The following is a 12,958-nucleotide window of genomic DNA, read 5'->3' on the forward strand; positions in this document are numbered from 1 at the left end:
AATCATGACCCAGTTCTCAGGCCCACTGTTGCCCACTACGGCTGAACTTCCTAGTCCAAACCATGTTCTACAAAGAGTTGACAGCATTTCCGCAGCACGAGGGTATTACCCATGGACTCTCCTGTTTTTGTCATCACCACATCGTAATTCTGGGTCTACTGCCTTTCCGTATAAACTCTACACTCAGTTTCTGATTTCCACAAAGAAACTTGCTGAGATTTTAATTGGAATTTTGTTGAATCTATAAATCAAGTCGAGAAGAACTGACATCTTAATATCAATCTTCCTATACAAGAAGGTGGAATACCTCTCAGTTAGATCGCTGATTACTTTTACCGTCATTGTATTCTACAATGGCTCACCCATGCTTTCTTCTGTGTACAGGGAACCCTTGAAAAGCAGAAGTAGCCATATTGGCCAATGAAATGATTCTCAAATGGAATCGAAGCTATTTGTAGGGAAGAAAGTTGTTTTATGTTTATTCCTAGTGCTATAAACTCACAGCGAAGTACTCTTCAGGGACCTTGTCCAAAATCATGCAAGGACATTCTCAGCAGAGTATCACGTAACTGTTTGTGTTACACTATTGAATTATTCCCCTACATGAGAATGTGAATATGTAGACACTCATTTTTTAATGAGTATTTTCTCATATTTCAAAGAATCACACCTCCTTGAAGGTGGATTACAAACTACATTTGGTGCTCTCCCAATATAGTCCAAGTGAAAACAGTATGGAGATTCCTCAGGAGACTAGGAATAGACTTACCGTATGACCCAGGAATCCTGCTCCTGGGCATATATCCAGAAGGAACCCTACTTCAGGATGACAGCTGCACCCCAATGTTCATATCAGCACTATTTACAATAGCCAAGACATGGAAACAGCCTAAATTTCCATCAATGGATGACTGGGTAAAGAAGAGGTGGTATATTAATACAACGGAATACTACTCAGCCATGAAAACTGACAACATAACGCCATTTGCAGCAACATGGATGCCCCTGGAGAATGTCATTCTAAGTGAAGTAAGCCAGAAAGAGAAAGAAAAATACCATATGAGATCACTTATATGTGGAATCTAAAAAAACAAAAACAAAAACAATAAAAACAAAGCATAAATACAAAACAGAAACAGACTCATAGACATAGAATACAAATTTGTGGTTGCCAAGGGGGCAGAGGGTGGGAAGGGATAGGTGGGATTTCAAAATTGTAGAATAGATAAACAAGATTATACTGTATAGCACAGGGAAGTATACACAAGATCTTGTGGTGGCTCACAGAGAAAAAAATGTGACAATGAATATACATATGTTAATGTATGACTGAAAAATTGTGCTCTACACTGGAATTTGACACAACATTGTAAAATGATTATAAATCAATAAAAAATTAAAAAAAAAATATAGTCCTTGTGGTGTCCAAAGGTCAGAGCGGCTGGACAGAAGAGGCAAATTCATGGGCTCTTGTACGACACGTACAGTGGTGTGATCTCTCAGAGCATTTGGTGAACTACAATGGTGGCAAATTTAGAAACGTAAATAAGTTCTTCACAATTTAAAAAAAATAGTAAAGTTTTTCCTAAGATCAAAGTTGTTATTTTATAATGTCAAAGCGTTGGATCAAAATATGTTACAATAGAGAGAAATAAAGTCAGGAGAGACAAAAACGGATTGATTGTAGTTTTAACGATGATGCGTCCTTTTCAAAGCAGCTGGTGTGATTCCTGGCTCCACGGCGTTTACGACTGATTGCGTCCAGCTCCATCTTGAAACATTTACAAATGCTAGACAATGGCAACCCCAAGAGATGATGTAGAAAACAGGAAGCAGGCAGAAGATAGCCCCAGGCAATCAATGATTGGGTCAGATCCATGCGGTCTGTGAGCTTTACGTGAAAATCCTTCACTAAATTCTCTTCACACATAGTTTTGGACTTTGCGATAACGCAATTGCTCACCAAAGGGAAGTAAAGATTATTCACTGCCATCAGGAACAGGGAGTCCAGTGTTAAAGGATGCAGGGTTACTGTCTGTCACACATTGCATTTTCCAGAGCTGTTTGGCAGCCCTGACAGCAACATACCCCATCTTCAGCTGCTCCAAGCAATGCTTCCGATAAAAGTTCATGTGATCACTTTAAAGGGCCATGTACTGTTGATCAAGAAATTTTGCCCCAGGCCTCGTGTTTGTCTTTCACTTCGGGCGATTCAGCACAACACGGAAAAGGCTGAATCCCACGTGTCTGCCATCAAGAGTTGTGCCACTGTGGATTTACGTGTGTTCGTGTCTGAAAGCGGCGGCAAGTGAGTCTGCGGGTTTGTAAGTGGGAGGAGCTGCTTACTGGCTAGTGGATCATTGGTTAGGAAAGCCAATGAATAGGAGATGACTTTATCCAGGTACAAAACTGGACGTCTGATTGTTGCTTCTGAGGTCATGTTTGTACTTAAACAGTCTCTACTCAAGCTCTCTTTTATCTCATCTCTGATGAGGACAATTCACCCAACGCAACACCGGGGCAGCAGGGGAGGGAAGGATGTTAAATCCTCTTACATCAGTGGCTTTTCTAACCAGGAATTTGTTGCTTAAGTGGTGATATCCACCTAGCTCTCAGGGCTGCTATTATGAAAATTTCTCATAAATTGCCAACAGTATATTAGACCTGTTATTCTTGAGCATCTCTATTTGTCCAATACTATGTGAAATTCTTCGTACTCATGAGTGTGTTGCTGAGAAAGGCATTTTTTGCATTTTACTTAGGGCTGAACTTGGAACATACAGCTAAGAAGTAGTGAAACTCAGCAGAGACCATGCCCCATGCCAATATGTTATTCATACATTCATCAACAAACATTTGTTGAGTGTGGACCACGCGCTTGGCCCTGGGGAGTCCAGCAGCAGCTTTGCCTAAATAGGACCTATTTTCAGAAAGGTCACCGTGATTGTCAGCCCCTCTCTGCAGAGGCATCTGCTCAGATCGCCAGATCCTGCAAGCCGGTCTCCTCTGGAGCAGCCACAGCTGCACGTGGGTCAGTTGCAGGACCCATTCTGCCACCACAAAACTCACCCCCTCGCTACGCTGTCAGGGTCCCTGGCAATTAAAGGACCATAGCTTACAATAATTACTGTTCTCACCTGGGAAACTAGGCGGCTAGATCAGACGGTTTCAAAGACCACAGGTATGATATTCAAAACCCAGAGTTTCTTAATAAATATGTGTGTTATTAAGAAATATTAAAAGATAAAAATTTACTCTGTCTTAATTAACATACCTTGTACTCTGAACCCTACTCCCATTTTTTGCAAATTCAAGGATGTGCCTCATCTGCTTGTCTGTTTCTGCCCTGATACCAAATAATTCATTATGGAAATCAGCATATTGGGTTTGGGTAAATCTGAGGCTGATTTTTACCTAAAAGGGAGGAGGTCCTCCAGGGCAAAAGACATCATGAATAAAAGCACAGAAATAGGAATTATGTCAGGCATCGCATGATGTAAGTACGAAATTTCCAGCTACTTCTGTTCCTGAGAAATGTACTATGAGCTCCAGCCAAAGGCTCTCTGACTTCATAAAACATGAAATCAGGTAAGGTTACAGCTCAAAGCTGACTGATACGACCACCTTGGTGTTTTACATTAAACTCTGTCCCAGACCCAGTAGGTGCATCTCAGATTAGCATGACTCCACGCGTCTCCCGATGCAGACTGCTTGCTTAGCAGACACCTGGCCTCCAGGACAGTTTCTCTCATCTCCTGATCGATGCTCAAGTCCCCACATCTGCTGCAGCGTGAGGGCTGAGCACCGACTCATCCTCGTCACAGCTGCTGTCCCAGGAACTCCAGCCCCCAGGCCCCACCCTCCGGGCTATTCAGGAACCACCAGGAAGTCCTGTGCTGGAGGACACAGGATCTGGCCCCCCAGGGGCTGAGAGAAGAGGCCAGTGAGATAGATTGTTTCCAACTTGAATCTTAAATCTGGTTCAGCCTCAGAACTTGCTTTGTGGACAATATTACCTGGTACAGAAAAATCACTAAGCTGACCCACAAAGCTGTGAGAAATGATACATCATTGCAGTGTAAAGCCTCTGAGGTTGGGAGCAGTGATGTAGCAGTAGATAAATTAAGGAGCCTGATAATGTAACACAAAAATTTAGGGACATTTATGACTTAACCAAAGAGAGACAAGAAAGTGCAAACATCCCTCCCATAAACTCCCCACTTTGGATGCTTGGCTCATCTGCCTGCACTGCTTCTCATGCGTATTTATACAGATATGACTTCCCTCCAAAGGAAAAATACTCTTTTAAAATTATTTTACGTGTCCTAGGATACTTGATAAATAAATACCATCCTAAAAAGCCTAAACATATGAAAGAAATCACTGGTAGGTACATTGCCACAGGGGAGAAAGTTAAAGCTGGGGGAGGGGCTTTTCACAAGCTATGATAAGATGTTTTCATTGCAACATCCTTAGATCATTACAAAACTCATTCGTTTTTAAGGCAAAAGGCACAGCAGCCTGAGAGCTACTTTTCCTTTAATTAAAATATTTTCAAGAGCTTGAGGTATTTAAAAATGCCATTATCTCTTCGATTGCATGCCAGAGACTTTATAAAGTGGAATTAGCAGTTTTCCTTTATTTCCAGCAATTCAATTTAAACGTTAAGAATTATGTAATTTTTTTCTAGATAAAACTAGAAGAAGAAAATAACGTTTATCTCTTTAATCACAAAACTCCTTCCTTTGTAATACTATCTGCTTGTGAGAAGAGGTAAAATGAGTTTATTAATTGAGATTTTACGTAAATACTGTTTAAAATATTGAGGTTTAAATCAGGAACATGGTGTGGCTGATTTCTAAGGGGGTCCATAAGTATGTATTGATTTGAGTCTAATATTTGGATAATTTTGCTTAATTTCTTCCAATTAAAGAAGGAGATGGATTTGTGATGACCCAGAGTAGGAAAGTTAGCATCACTCAGGGCTAATAAGAGCCTCTTTATAACACGTGATGAAACTAAAGAACACATTTTGGGTCTATATCATTTTAAGCTTTGCATTTTCAGCCCAAAATCACAGCTGATGTGCAAAAGGAGTTTAATGAACATTCACTGAAAACTTGCTCCCTAACTGCAGTCACCTGAGGGAGGTCCTTAACCACTTATGGTGCGAGCATACGTAGACCAGGCATTCTTTCTTTTCACTGTGACGATAATTTTGAAATAACAAATATAAAACAAAGGACACTACGAGCTTAACATTATAAAGTGACAGACATCAAAAAACCTGCATCTACTCTTGTTTCAAATATCAGAGGCAAATGCAAGGAAACGGTTTCCAGTCGACAAGCCCTAAGTGTATTTCATTCATCTTATACTGAATGGACAGTAAAATATATTTATGTGTTCCAAGACTATTAAAAATAATTCTAAAAATAATTTTCTTAGAGTATAGCAAAAGTGATGTCTTCATTTTCTGAAAAAAAACTGATTGTAATGTAAACATGGTGTTTTTTAAAATTACTGTGCTCAGTTTAGTAATTTATGCAATACATTTTAAAAAATCATGATAAATACTTAAGAGAAATGCTATTAGGTAAAATTAACCATTATTGCAAGAGATATTCATATTAAAATAACCCAGTTAGTAGTGGTAAAAATCATTATTATAAAATGATATCCTATTCTTAAGGAAATGTTTCTTTCTTTATGGGATATTGGCTCATTTTTAGATAAATAATATCATACTTGACTTTAGGTTTCTGATAACGTTATTTTAAACAATGTGTTATTATTTATATTTTGTAGCTTTAATAAGCTATTATTGAAGACAGTTTTAAAAATACATACAAGGTCAATCAGAATGTTGCATTTACCTCTGTTCTTAATACATGGTTGGGATTAGGTATGGATACAAATGATGTGTGTCAGTGTTCAACAAGCTGCAAGTTTATTTCACTCTCAGGTAGAAGTTCATTGCGTGCTGTCAGAGGCCTAGGCTCCCTGACTTCATGCTGTATTATTCCTAGATGATAACACTCACGTTCTGGAAGACAGCGAGTAAGAGGACAAAGAGAGCACATGATGAGTGTCGGCTGTTTCTTAAAGAAGATTCTCAGAATCAGTCACTTTGTCACATTGCCAGACCTAGCTGCAGGCATGTACTGGGAGACGTAGCCTGTGTTCTGAATGGACACCTTACATTATAATGATGTGAGAAGGACATGAGGATTGTTAAGGGAAAACTAGCTATCTCAGGTGTGTCTATGGTGACCACACTTAATATATTAACGTCTCTATTTTAAATTTTCTTTCTGTGTTTATAGATGCATGATTTTATATGACATCAAAAGATAGCCTGAAACTATTTTTTTTTAATTTAATGTAAATGACTGATGCTCTTCAATGTTCAGCATTCCATCTTACAGATAGGGCTTAATTTATTTAAGCAAATCCTTAATGTTGAAAACTTAGCCTTTTTCAAAAGTGTGTTAACAGATTTGCTGTGATAAGAATTATTTTACTGAAATGTTTTTGTATATCTGGTTATTCCCTTATAATTAATTATATATTTATAAATATGATTAATAGAGAGGAGGCCTCTTTGACAAGAAAAGGAATACTTACATCAAATATATTTCTTAATCAATTGTCAAGTCATTCAGGTTATACCTTAAAAATCTGAGTTGTGTTAAGCTTTTAAGCTCAATTTATAGAACTTGTTCTTTAGCCCAATTAAAAATTTAAAATATAGCATGATTTGTAAAAGTAAAATCAATCACTGTTTCTTGCATTTTGATTAACTTTTGACTGACTTTATAAATTTTAAAGATAAAATCTATTATTTAATAAGATTTACTAAGTTCATTATTAAATTCTTTTAGATACTGAAAACTAAAACTTCAAATTCTGTATATTTGTTTTTTTTTCTTGAAAATTTAGTATGACAGACATCCAAATCTAACATAATGACTCGTAATTACTTAAATAACCTCCTTTAAGACAATAAGTATCTTAAGCATTCTATAAATCTTAATTTTTTAAACTAATACAAACCTGTTATTATTATACTGCTTATTAAAAATATATTTTTGGTAAGATTTCCTATGATTACACATCTACTCACATCACGAGGGAAAAAAATTTATCATTATCTGAAATATGGATATTCAAATCATCGAAGGACTCTATATATAAAAAATACATAAATAAGTAAATAAATGAATTAACAAATAACTTTACTTATCCTGAAGTATATGTAAAATGACAGTACGACGTCCAGTGGACTTGTGTGCTGGTCACCCGACAGTCACAGGAACAGGAATTAGGAGATACAATGAGTTCTTGGTAAAATGAAAACAAAATACTACCCTTAACACTGCAATACCTGAAATGACTATCCTATGGCTCCTTTACATAACGCTGTATTACACTCACTATTTTTTCCTCATTACACACTATATCTCAACCTCTCTTACCCACTGAACTATAATTGATATTCTAGAAGATATCTGTGACTCTGGTAGGATGAACAATGCCTTGCCCAAATATCCCCCTAACTTCAGAACCTGTTACTATGTAACCTTACATGGCAAAAGGGACTTTCCAGCCATGATGAGAAGTATGGACCTTGAGATGGGTAGATTGTCTGGGGCTGTGTGGGTGGACCAAATCTAGTATCATTAGTCCATAAAAATGGAGACCTTTTAAAAGTTGTGGTAAGAATGAGAGAGATGTGATAATGAGAAAAAAGTCAGAGAGATGCGATGTTGAGGACACAATGAAGGGGCCACTAGCCAAAGACTGCAGATGACTTCTAGAAACTAGAAAATGTAAAGAAACAGATCCTCCTCTAGGGCCTCAAGAAAGAAATGGAACCCCGTCAATACTTTGGTTTTACCCTGGTGAGACATGTTAGGCTTCTCACACAACTACAAGATGATTAGCTTGCGTTGTTTTAAGCCATTGAGTTTGTAATAGTTTATTATAGCAGCAACAGAAAAGTAACACAGAGATCTCTGGAGCACCTAACTCAGTTGGTTAGGTACAATTCTCCTGTTTCCCCAGATCATCCTGTGATACTTCTCTGAAGACTAACCATATTGTAATCTGTTTGACTCTCCTTCTATAAACTCCCAGAGGACAGAAATTACATCTTGTCCAGAGGTGTCTTCAGCACCGTGGACAGCATTCAAAGGGCGTTGAATAAATTACTCCTTTCCACATGTTTTATTCCCACTGACTTCTGCACCATTTGACCCAGTTAAACACTTGTCAATTAACTTAACTCCCAAAATTATTTGAATGGATCTTATTTACACATTTTAGTTGTTTAGGGAATGCAGATTGGGGCAGAACCACCTCCATCTCTAAGGCATTTATAAATCTATTAATAGGAGCTCAACAGCCAATTAAGTAAATTGATAGACAGGACCAGAAAATGGATAAACAAGGTCAACCATGCCAAAGAGGAGAAGTGGCAATGGGAGAAGAAAAACCAAGTCACTGAAAATGGAAAAAGTTCATGGTATCCAGAGAACAGGGCATAATTTAACCATGGAGCTGGCCTTGCTCACTGTCTCTTACGTGACCTCCTATGGGAGTGCTGCCTACTGCACTTCCACACCACCAGCCTGCGTCTCATCCCTTCCTCAGGGTATTCCCCTACACAAGGACACAATAGCTCCACCTGCATCCCCTCTTCTCGTGTGTCTAGCTTTCAGAACTATTTATTAGCATCGATCCCTTGTCTGAAATTATGTCTGAGCAAATTTCTATTTGGCTGGTTCTGATTTTTCTGTCCCCACTGCATATCCTTTATTTCAAGCGATGAGCTTCAGCCTAGATGTTTTTTTCTTTGACTTAATTCTGACTTGATAACTCGTTCCTTCATAGGCCTGGGATTCTGCCTCTCTTTAATCATCTCTGATGAGCTGGTACTGAGAGAAATGTCTGGTTCCAATTACTCATGAAAACCCTTCCAGATGCAAGCCACATGGATAGATGTAATTCCACCTGTGGCTCCAGCCAATGCTATGCCTTTTAGTAATATTACTCAACACTCAACCTGATATTAATTGGAACAACCTTTTTTTGTGTGTTGTCCCACTTCTCAGAAAATTATTGTCGGCATGTGCTACTGGATAGGTTCCACGAATCTGTTTTCCCTCTGAGAAGTTTTTAGTCCCGGGTTCTAGCTGGTATCCTCAGCTCCTGTCCTGCTGGCAAAAATAAAATCAAGACTAACCAAGCTTCACTATCACAGCTAAGAGATACATGGCCCCATATAACTAAGATCACCCCCCTACTGCTCATCTACCCATGGCTTATGTTGAAAAACAAATGGAACAATTAACTTTAACCCTAATATTACGACTTTTATGATACAAGCCCAACCTACCTGTGCAGTAGTGTCCCCGCTTCTCCCATACACATAACCTGCATTCTTACCAAACCTCTGCCCTTCAAAGGAAACTATCTGTCCCCAGAATATTCTTCTCAATCATGTTTGCCTTTTTATTTTCCTTATGTGTTGTGATACTGCTTAACTTTTGTGGCTTGTCTTTGACACTGTTTCGTTTCTTTAGTTTCCCACAACACCTTCTCTCTCACTATGCTTCTTTCTGGGGAATATTTTATGGTAAATGATATGTGTGTATTATGACTGTCAGAGGAGGTTTTTCATCCCAGGCTGCCCGAGTTACACTGGAATTTATTTTGTTCACAGGCTTTGCTTTACTCAATGTACCAGCTGGGATGAAGTTTGGTTGTGTCAGAAAAACAAACCTAACTGTGGCTTACATGGACTAAAAATGTCCTTATCTCCCTTGGTCTCAAAGTCAGTGGTACCAAGTAAGCAATGTTCCGTGATGACAGAGACCCAGGATGCTTCTGCAAGTGCTTTCCTACAAGGGGTCTTCCTTCTCCAGGTGACCTCATGAGTCACCATGGCAGTTCTAATTCCAACTACGAAGACTGAATTCTACCCAGCAGGGAAGATAAAAGAGACAGTGACTTTTAGGGACATTTATGCTTTTAAGGAGAATTCCCAGAAGTTGGAAACATTATGTGCATACTTTCCACAGATCACAACTAACTTATTTGACTACATTAATGGAGTTAGATTCCAGCCTTTTGTGTTCACAATGTTTAAACCTCGCTCCTCCCTCCTCTCCTTTAGGGAAAGCCAGTAGGAAAGCCTGGAAGCTCCCTCCTTTGACTCTGATGAAAGGTTCAAACCAGAAAAGTCTCTCCCTGTGGACAGGAACCATCACTCCAGCCCCACGGCCTCACCACCATAAAAAGTTCAAACCAGCCTCCTTTCACTGCCATTTAACTCCAGCCAGTGTTGGGTCTGCCCAGGAGTCACGTTCCTCTGGCCAGAAAGTCTGATCATGTGAGTAATAAACCTTTTCACACACTCTTGGTGTATGTGTATAGTGTCCTCAGTTTCCACATCTGAATCAAATTTGGGGAGAGGTTTCATCATGTTTCTGAAAGTACCCAGCAAGGACTACTGGGAAAAAAATGCACTCTTCTAGGGCATCCTGTGCCCAGCTCAAATCTGGTGGTTCTGTTACCAAAGGAAATGGGGTGGGGGGGGCTGACACTGGCAGCGGGCAGATTACTGGCCATGTCTTTACTTTGAATGTAATAATGACACTCTACAGTAAGGAAATCTTCAGGATCTATACATTAAAATTATCGTATTTTCCTATGTATTTTAATTATAGCGTTCGTATGTGTATAATGTGACAGTTTACATTAGATTCTTCTGCACTTGAGCAAAGAAAATTACCAAGTGAATGTATTTTCACACGTGCCCCACCCACACATGCACATACACACACACACACTCTACAGTGCTCAAATGCCTTTATGTTTATCTTAAGATAAAACCAGCACAGAACAGGCCAGAACAGAACAACTCACATTATGACTCAAAGAGGCCCATTTCAGGAGGACGAGAAGATTCCAGGACTTAACCACCTCAGCTCGTTGCTGGGGGCCAGCGTCAATATACCTTTTCATGTTTTGTAACCAAATGTAAGTTTTAATCATTGTTTGCATTAGAAATGATATTACTTGGATGTGCTATATCTATATTAATTGTACGGATTGTATGGATATGCTTGATGTATTTCATTCTCCAAGCTTTTGAACTGTCTTAACACCATTGAATTTATTTATTTATTTATTTATTTATTTATTTATTTATTTAGGCGGGGGGAGGTAATTAGGTTAATTAATTAACTAATTAACTTATTTATTTTAGAGGAGGTACTGGGGCTTGAACCCGGGACCTTGTGCCTGCTAAGCATGTGCTCTACTACTTGACCTACACCCTTCCCCCAACACCATTAACTTTAAATGCCACCCTTCAACTTTCTGTACCCTGTCATCTACGCGTCTCCTTTACTCAAAGTATAGGCTGACTTATTTCTTTGACTTCCTTGACTCTTCTGTTTCACTAAATGATATCACTTCATTGATTCTAAGCTCACTTAATTGATATCTCCTAAATGAGGTGTGTCCTAAAAGCAGTAGCATTTAACATTTAATTTGTGGGGTTTTTTTTTATTTTTATTTTTCCTCTCTGCTGGTGCTTAACCTAATTAATGAGCTAATTCTAGATAGGTACTTTTGACTGCGTGAGATAATGCTATTCTTGGACAGTCATCAACCGAAGACACTGAAATCTCCATTTCTGGAAAAAAATCTCAGATCAAAATTTCCTCGTGTCTAAGCCTCTCATTCCAATTGGCTGTTTAATGGTCCACAGACTAAAGAAGAAACACGTATGAGGAAATGACTGTAGCTGACAACTTACAAGAACTGCTTTGCAGTTTACTCTCAACTATGAATACTACCTGTTGACACTTATGCCCAAGGAAGAATCATCTGTACCTTTGAAACGAGCGAGTCATGGCATATTTTCAGCTTTATTAGGCATGAGAAGTAAAATCAAGTTTCATTGGTTGTTCGATCTTGAGGAAATAAATTAAGACTCACAATTGTGAATGTTTTATTCTGGAATGACATAGCACCTTTGCTGGAGAAACCTTTGCTGGAGAAACCTTTGCTGGAGACATTTATGAAGCTCTAAAGATATATGCCCAATTGAATAATGGATACCTTTTTATTTAGGCTTATCTTAAGCTACAAAAAATAGTAAACTTAACTCTGGTGGTTTAAAACAGTACGGATTTATCTGTTCCACAAATATGTTCTAGTGGAGGAAAACTAGGTCTCATTCGGTAGCTCCACTGTGTCCTCAGTTCCTACACTTGGTATTTTTTTCTGTTTCACCATATGTACCTGTGGCCCTGTGGCCCTCTTCAGCCTTGTTATTTCATGGCTGCAGGACGGTGAGTGACTCCATTACGTCAGCAATGTGACCTGGCTGAGTATATGTTCCTGATCATCTTACTCTAGTATCTACATAATCCAATACAAAGACTTAATCCATTGAAATAAGAAGAGGAACTCTTCCACGAGTTATTAATTTGACGCTGACAGAAATGTCTTACGTGGAAACTGTGGAGTTTGCAGGCAGGCTGGTCAGGCTTAAGGAGAAATAAATTATGAAATAAAATAAAATATATCCATGCTGCTATGGTTGTTGGAATATAGATGGAGGTATGCACATAGGAAACGTAATGGTATTTGGACAAATATTCCATAAATTCAATTTTATAATTCAGTTTAGAAAAAAAAAGCAGATTTTTTTACAAAAGAAAAGAGGGAAAACTAAGAAAAGAAAAACGATCACAGAGGAAGAAGTGAAGAAAAGGACAGAGGAAAGGAGAAGAGGGAGGGAGGGAAGGAGAGAGAGAAACTGAAACAGGGTAATGAATTCTGTCATCACGGGGTAACATAAGGGTTTCCCCAAAGTTGGAAAGAATTAAGATAATGATGAGGTTAACATCTAAGAAATGTACCCTATGGAAAGAATAGT

This window comes from Camelus ferus, chromosome 36 (genome assembly GCF_009834535.1).
Source record: "Camelus ferus isolate YT-003-E chromosome 36, BCGSAC_Cfer_1.0, whole genome shotgun sequence".
Lineage (NCBI taxonomy): Eukaryota > Metazoa > Chordata > Mammalia > Artiodactyla > Camelidae > Camelus > Camelus ferus.